The sequence below is a fragment of the Fukomys damarensis genome, unplaced genomic scaffold (assembly GCF_012274545.1).
Source record: "Fukomys damarensis isolate Sample0158 unplaced genomic scaffold, DMR_v1.0_HiC HiC_scaffold_11, whole genome shotgun sequence".
NCBI lineage: Eukaryota > Metazoa > Chordata > Mammalia > Rodentia > Bathyergidae > Fukomys > Fukomys damarensis.
Genome location: NW_022900923.1, coordinates 21576315 through 21583641, shown reverse-complemented (window position 1 = coordinate 21583641; position 7327 = coordinate 21576315). Strand labels below are relative to the sequence as shown.

Genomic DNA, 7327 nt, shown 5'->3' with positions numbered 1-7327 from the left:
AGTGAATACAGTCAAATTTTTTTTTTTTTTTTTTTTTTTTTCCTCTGAGACAGGGTTTCACTAGTAGTTCAGGCTGGCCTTGAACTCACTAGGTATCCCAGACTGGCCTTGAACTCATGGAGATCCTCCTGACTCAGCCTCCCAAATGCTGGGATTACAGGTGGTGCATGCCACCACTCCCCGCTCAAATCATTTTTCTGATGCAGTCTGAAGCTAATACAGCCCAAGTAATTTTTCTAACCACTTAACCACCTTTGATTCTACAAATTCCTTAGCAAGGCATTAAAATTCTATGCCAAAAAACTTCAAACCAGGCATCCTGTTCCGCTTTTCAGCTTCAAACAAATGGATTAAGCATGCTCCCTTTGATGGTACTGCTCTTTGCCCCCGTCAATCCTCACTCCTGAACACCCACAAAATCCCACTTCTTCTTACTCATTCCTCCTGAGTCTGCTGTGTAAGGCCTAATTCTTCTTTGAAGGTCTATCTCCAAGATTCTTTCTGGAGTCTTCTTTTTACTCTATGGTAACTTCTCTATCCTTTCAACCAGTATTTAATTACATTCTACCTTGTATACAGTTTTTAATTTAACTTTCTGAATCTTCCACCTCCTTTCAATGATCTACTTTGCTACTTTATGTTTGAGAGAGGTGCCCACCATAGTGCTTCCAGTCTATTTTACTGTCTCATAAGAGAAAAACAGCATACTCTGGAAACCAGACTTTGTCAGATGATCTCCCAACTATGGATACTAAGGAAATAAAAGCAAGATCTCTGAGTCTATTTCAAATTATTTATGAAAACCTTCTTGGCATTCCCAGAGGACTGTGTCTGCTATATTTCATGCTCTCACTGCTTCCTATAAATGCTTCAAGCAGTTCAACACTTTTCAATTATATTATGGTCCCTTATTTTAATACTCCTGTTAGGTGAAACTGAGGCTTCTTCAAAGAACACGTAGACTCAAGGCAGTAATTTAACTCAAAAAATGTTAATGTAAAAAAGGCAGTGTAAATGGTACACTGGTAAACAGTCTTCCTACTAAAAACTGGCATACTCTCTGATGGAGTTTGGAAGTAAACTTTAACAGGGAATTCTCCTACTGAACCCTGGTTTCACACTCAACTCCATCAGCCACATGGGGCTTCTTGCTACACAGGCTCATTTATTTTAATTCTTTGCCCACAGACACCACCATCTTAGATGTGTGATAAATTCTGAAAGAACAAACTTATGACTATAAAGTTGTTTTTGGAAAAGAGATAAATAGATTCCACTGGAAAAAGTGAGATTTTAGTATAAAGTCCTCTGCTCAAGAATCTGCCTGATACCGGAGGAATATATATATTACACACACACACACACACACACACACACACACACACACCTCTGCTAGAGCAGAGGTCTGTACGTTGTATGATCTATGTAACTTCCTGCAGATTCTGTAGCCCACTAGTGAGGTTCCAAGTCTCATCTGTAGCAGTGTCCCTTTGAATTGCTTTTGATTTAAATTGACAGCTTCACACTATTACTTCTGAGGTTACAGAAAAGAAATCTCAACCTTTGTTCACAGCAACTAAAAGTGAAAGTTTCAGGAAAAGGAAAATTTTCACTTTTTAGGGTTTCCAATTAAATGGTCAGTTTATTACCACGTAAGTTGAATATGCATCGTGATTGTAAATTACCACAAGGTAAACATTCAGTAACAAACATTTCATCAAGAGGACTAGTGCCAGGCGTGGTGCTGTGGTGGTGCACGCCAGTAATCCTAGCACTTGGGAGGCTAAGGCAGGAGGATCACTGAGTTCAAGACCAGCTTGAGCTACATAGTGAGTTCCAGGTCAGTCTCAACTACATAGTGAGACCCTGTCTCAAAAAACAAAATAAACAAACAAAAGAGGACCAGTTACAGATTTGCCAAAAAGTGGTAAAATTCATTAAACAAATCTCCCTGCCCTCTACCCTAAGAAGAACTGTTTCCAAACTTCTTTGGTAATTGTTACAGATTTGAGGGTAAGAAGAGATAAAATCTGAATTGAGATTTTTGTTGACTAATACAAAGCAGACACCAACAATTTCTCTCACCCAAAGGGTGGAGTCTGTTCCTCCTGAATTTGGCTGGCTTTGTAACCTGCTCTGACCAACAGAAGGCTGTGTAAGTGCCAGTTCTGGGCCTAGGCTTTAAAAGACCTGGCAGATTCCACTTTTACTCTTCAGGGATCCAGCCACCATATAAAGTTGTTTGGGACAGACTACCAAATGAGTGACCTATAGCAGCCCTTTGCTATTCTGGCCACCCGGCTGAAGGGCCAGACAAGGAAATGAAGCTATCAAGTGCACTCCAGTCCCTAGTCAAGTTCCCAGAAAAAAGAGCCACATACAAGACCCCAGCTTATACCATGCAGGCAGGAACCAACCAGCTGAAATCAGCTGACCTACATAACTGTAAGAAAAAAACAAATCATTGTTTCAAATGATTATATTTTGGGGTAGCTGTACCACACTCTCACCATCTGTTCTGCTCCTATCAACTTTTTCGAGCATTTTAAGTATATGAGGAGAGAGAATATAGGAAAATAAATCAGCCAGGCAAGGTGGCACACACATGTAATCCCAGCACTCAGGAGACTGAGGCAGGGGAATCATGAGCTTGAGGCCTGCGTAGGCTATAAAGCAAGCTGAAAGCCAGCCGACATTACATACTAAGACCCTCTCTCTCTCAAAAAAAAAATCTCTAGAGAAGAGAAAAACAATAAATTAACACTAAGTATAAATAAAGATTAGACTGACAAATTGTTAGGTCGCATTTGTAAGTTATTATTAATGCCTTCTATGAAGGAATATATTCATTACAAACTTTATCTGCCACTTGTTTCTTTTCTGCCATCATTGTAGATGTTTAAGTTAAAGAAACTTCTACTAAAATCCACTTGTGCTTTACAGACCCTAATGTAAACCCATGTAAAGCAATCAAGGCAAACCTCGCATAGTCATACAACTATACAATGCCTAACCTTTATACTAAAGTACTTCAGCCAAAGCATAAGAAATTACAAAAATCACAACCCTGCAGTACAGAAATAATAAGACAATGCCTTTCACAATAGTCTTCAGGTTAGAAAACTTGCTGTGTATTTTAAAGATGACAATCTGCACATCCTAAAGCTTGTAAAATAAGCCTTGAGAGTACCTTAAAGTTGCAAGTATAGAAAATCTAATTCCCACATAATACTAAGTTGGTTTGAGTATTAGATTTTTCTGTTTTCACTTCCATTTAAATATTTATTCATATAATATCTATAAACGGCAAATCCCTTATGTGAACTTCTCTTAACAGTTCCCCATGAAGGAACTAAAATGATCACCAGGCGTCAATGAAAGATTAAGGTAGTCCTTCTCCCTGGGCATGAGAGTTAAATTGACAGGCAAAAAACAAAAAAACTTTCCTCTTTGAAAAAACGTGCAAACTGTCCCATTTAAACCTTCATTCAGAAAAAGCTTCTAACTTTTTTCCTTGAAAAATGGAAAGAAAATTTTTAGCACGCATTGCTAGCAAGATCTGTTATAAACGCCAAGACAGGCAGTGTTCAGTGATCCAGCCATTCAGTGGAACTGAGCAAGAATTTACATTCTGCTTCAAATGAGCCGGGTATAATGAAGCTTCCTACATTCTAGGTATTTCACTACTCAATTGTCAGTACATAACCACTTTCAAGGGCTATAATATAGAAAGAAATTTCTACAGAGCGTGGGAGTATGAAATTTCAAATATTTTCCTCCAGCTTTTAAACACTTTCCATCTTAGAAGTTCAATTCACGACACTTCTTGGAAAGGTACACACATGAAATCTCTTTCAGAAACAGCAGAACCCCAAAACAGGTCTGTGCTGATGTGATGGCTGGGTGGCTCCTCGCACTATCACCCTGTAATGATATGGACACACACGCTAATACGCTTTTTGGAGTACCTGTCTCTTCCATATTGTGAGATCCTCGGGGACAGGGGAATGAATACGTTTTACTCCCTTTTCATACTTACAAGAAACAGCAATGTGCAGGGCATGTGGGACTTACTCATGTGAGAGGTTTCGATAAAGTTTGCCGAATAACAGGAATGAAACATCAGTGAGAGCTCTTTATGATGATAAGCACTACTTCTTATGAATTGGCAACATTTTAGATTAAAGATGGTCTATTTTACAGACATAGGCAAATAATTCCTGTAATAAATTCAAATGTACATTTCCAACTATATATACTCAATTTAAAGTTAGCTACAGTTGCTACCTTCTGTATACCCTGTTTCTACCTTTCTAGGCTTCTGTTATTGCTAATCTGGTTCTTGATACTGTCTGGGACTGAGAATTATGACAATCCGGAAGTGCTAAGAATGGAGAAAGTCTAAGAAGACACTGCCCAAGAATGACATGAGACAAAGCTGAAACCAGATCTTCAGGTATTACTACTATTGTTTCTGGAAGAAGCAATACTAGAAACGCTCATATTATTTTTTCTGTAAGATGAACATATGTGCAAACATAAATGTACCTATATAGGGTACAAATTAACTATTTAAACCAAGGATAAGAAACAAAAAATGAACAAAAGAAGGTTGTTGGGCAGCCAAAACAGTGGCTACAAAGCTCACATATTAATAGTAACAAAATGGTCAGCAGAACCAACCAAGCCAATTCCATTGTTTTATATTCAATTTCAGGAAGCAGAGTGATCTGAGTTTCTTCTACTCTATAGACCAGAAGCTGTAGAACTTTCCAACTCCTGAAAGAGATAGGCTTACTAATAAGCAGATTCAAAAAATTAAAAAAGCAGAGGGGGCAGTCATTCAAACTCTTACTCAATTACTGTCAGTAAGGGGTGCTAGTAATCATAACTTTGGACAATAAAAGAAATGGTTAAACTATACGTTTAAAAAGTAATTTACAAATTGTAAGAACTTTTCCATAAAGAGTACAGCTAAAATAATTCTGCATGTACTTTATTTCCCACCAGCACCAGATAAATGAGACATGCAGCAGGTCAACATTTGAGAGACCAAATGATAGACTTTTTTTTTTTTTTGGTACTGGGGATTGAAGCCGGGTCCTTGCACTTGCAAGGCAGGCCACCAAACCGCTGAGCTAAATCCCTAGCCCTCCAAATGATAGACTTTATTGCCTATCCTGTTCTTGGTTCTATCCTCTTTACACACTCATAATTTCACATTCCTTGACCGCCTTTTATAAATACCCAAATTAGCACCCTCTACTCTCAAGGGGCTGTTACCTTGCCACAAAGTACAGATCTCAAACATACACCAAAGTTCAATGCCCCTTTTTTTGCACCAGCCCCTGATCTCTATCTCTTACTGGGATGACAGATGTACTCTCAAAATTCTCTAGGTCGACAGGCACTTCTTTTTTGTTTCCATTAAGAAAAAGAAATGAAAAGTAAGGTCTCTGCATTACATTCTCTTTTAGGCAGCTCTAGCTGTCATGCTGACATTATTAAGTTGGTCAAAGCTGGTTTCAGTAGCAAAGTAAGGCCCACACTAATGAACTCACTAGTCCTTGGAGATTACAGAGGCAGATTAAGGAGGGAAGAGAGAAGGAGGATCTTCTAGAAAACCCACCTTCAATTTAAGGACAAGAGATGAAAAGTTGATGCTACTGATAGGACCATTACCAAGAGTTCTAACAGAACATTTTCAAAAGGAATCTGAAACATATTTTCTTGGCTTTTTATTTTCTTTTTATAAAGACTAAATGATTAAAATTTTGCACTAGGATATTTCTGCTTCCCTCATTATTTTGCATTTATTAATTCAACAAACAAGCATTTCCTGCACACCTACTATGCACTAGCCACTATTAGGTGCATTAACTATTATAACAAAATGTAGAATCTCACAGCTCCCACCCCAAACCATAAAACCACTTGGCTTTCTGTTCCACAGCAACCTGGTTTAGAAGGTTCTTTTGGTAGGCAAAGGTGGAGCACTTATGCAACACCAGCACTTGGGAGGCTGAGGCAAGAGAGTTTGAGGCCAGTGTGGGCTACACAGCAAGACCCAGTCTTAAAAAAAAAAATCCTTTTTACTGTTTGTAACTATGAGCACAGAATACAAACAGCAGTCTCTTGCTTCTAGTATGATATGGTAGCTAGCAATCACCAAGAGACAACTACTTGCTACCTATTTTAAAAAGTTATCAATTTAAGAGCTGAAATTTCTGGTTTCAAGGTTTATACCACTGAAACAACAGTCACACAAAGTGTAGAAAGCTGAAGTCTGCCCTGAAAGCAAAGGAAACAAAATTTCATTTAGGTATTCAAGATTCCAAGGTCACAAAAATTAATTTAGGGCAGGGAATATAGCTCAGTGGCATAGTACTTCCCTGGCAAGGGCAAGGTCCAGAGTTCGATTTCCAGTACCAATGAAAAAAAATTAATTTAATATAATTTAATTTTAGATTCTTACTGAAACTAGGCAAATAATCAGGCATCTTTACTACCTATACCTCAGTTTCTCAATGATGTATCTAGGTGATAAATATAGGTGGACGTGCTCTAAGCTTAGCCCAAAGGTCCTGCGTAAATTCAAGCAAAGTCCATAATACAGAAGCATACTGAGGTCACCAGTCCAATTTAAAAAAATCAGCCATGAGAAAATTTATGCACGACTTTACAAGGATTATAGGCATGGTTAACAAACAGCAATTTTAACTTTAACCAGCTACAGATCTAGAATATCCTAGACTTTAATAGCTAGATCCTTCCTTCCAGGTGAGAAATCAAACTTCCAGAAGGAAACTAGTAGTGTGAGGATGATACTGACATCTGGCCCTAGATCCTAGCGGCAGTATAAAGAATCTCTCCTCTTCCAAAATTAAAAACTCCTTACCCATATCGACGTGGTCGTGGCCTGTAAAATTTTGGACGAATTCCACGATGAGCATCCATACCCTGCCCTTCCACTTTCCATCTACAGTAACATCTTTCTGCTTCTCTTCCTATCTGGAGACTGGTAACAGAAGGCTGATTAAAATGACTCTCTCATCAGACCCCAATCAAGGTCACTGCCTGACAACTTCACGTTCATCACTAATGGCAACGTTTCGGCTCGCTCTGAATCGCCGGCTACCACACCCGGAAATGAAATCTCGAGGACAACCCACTCTGGACAATCATATCACATTTCCTTAAGTTGTGCCCCACTAAGAGCGCCAGGTGCATGATCCCGAAGAGCGCGCGGGCCACGGGCAAGGTTGTCCTCGCCTCCAGCCTCGGGCCTGCGGGTCACTCGTGCTACTCGGCCACGAGGCGGGCCCGG

At 39.1% G+C, this 7327-nt stretch overlaps 1 protein-coding gene across 1 annotated transcript in view; it reads right to left on the bottom strand.

Annotated features, from left to right (window-relative positions):
• Fam20b (FAM20B glycosaminoglycan xylosylkinase) overlaps positions 1-7309 on the bottom strand; it is a 41026-nt gene extending 33717 nt beyond the window's left edge. Inside the window, exon 1 of the mRNA XM_010630232.3 lies at positions 6899-7309. The gene's annotated coding sequence lies outside the window, so the exon portion shown is untranslated. The remainder of the gene's footprint in view (positions 1-6898) is intronic.
• Positions 7310-7327: the final 18 nt, after the last annotated feature.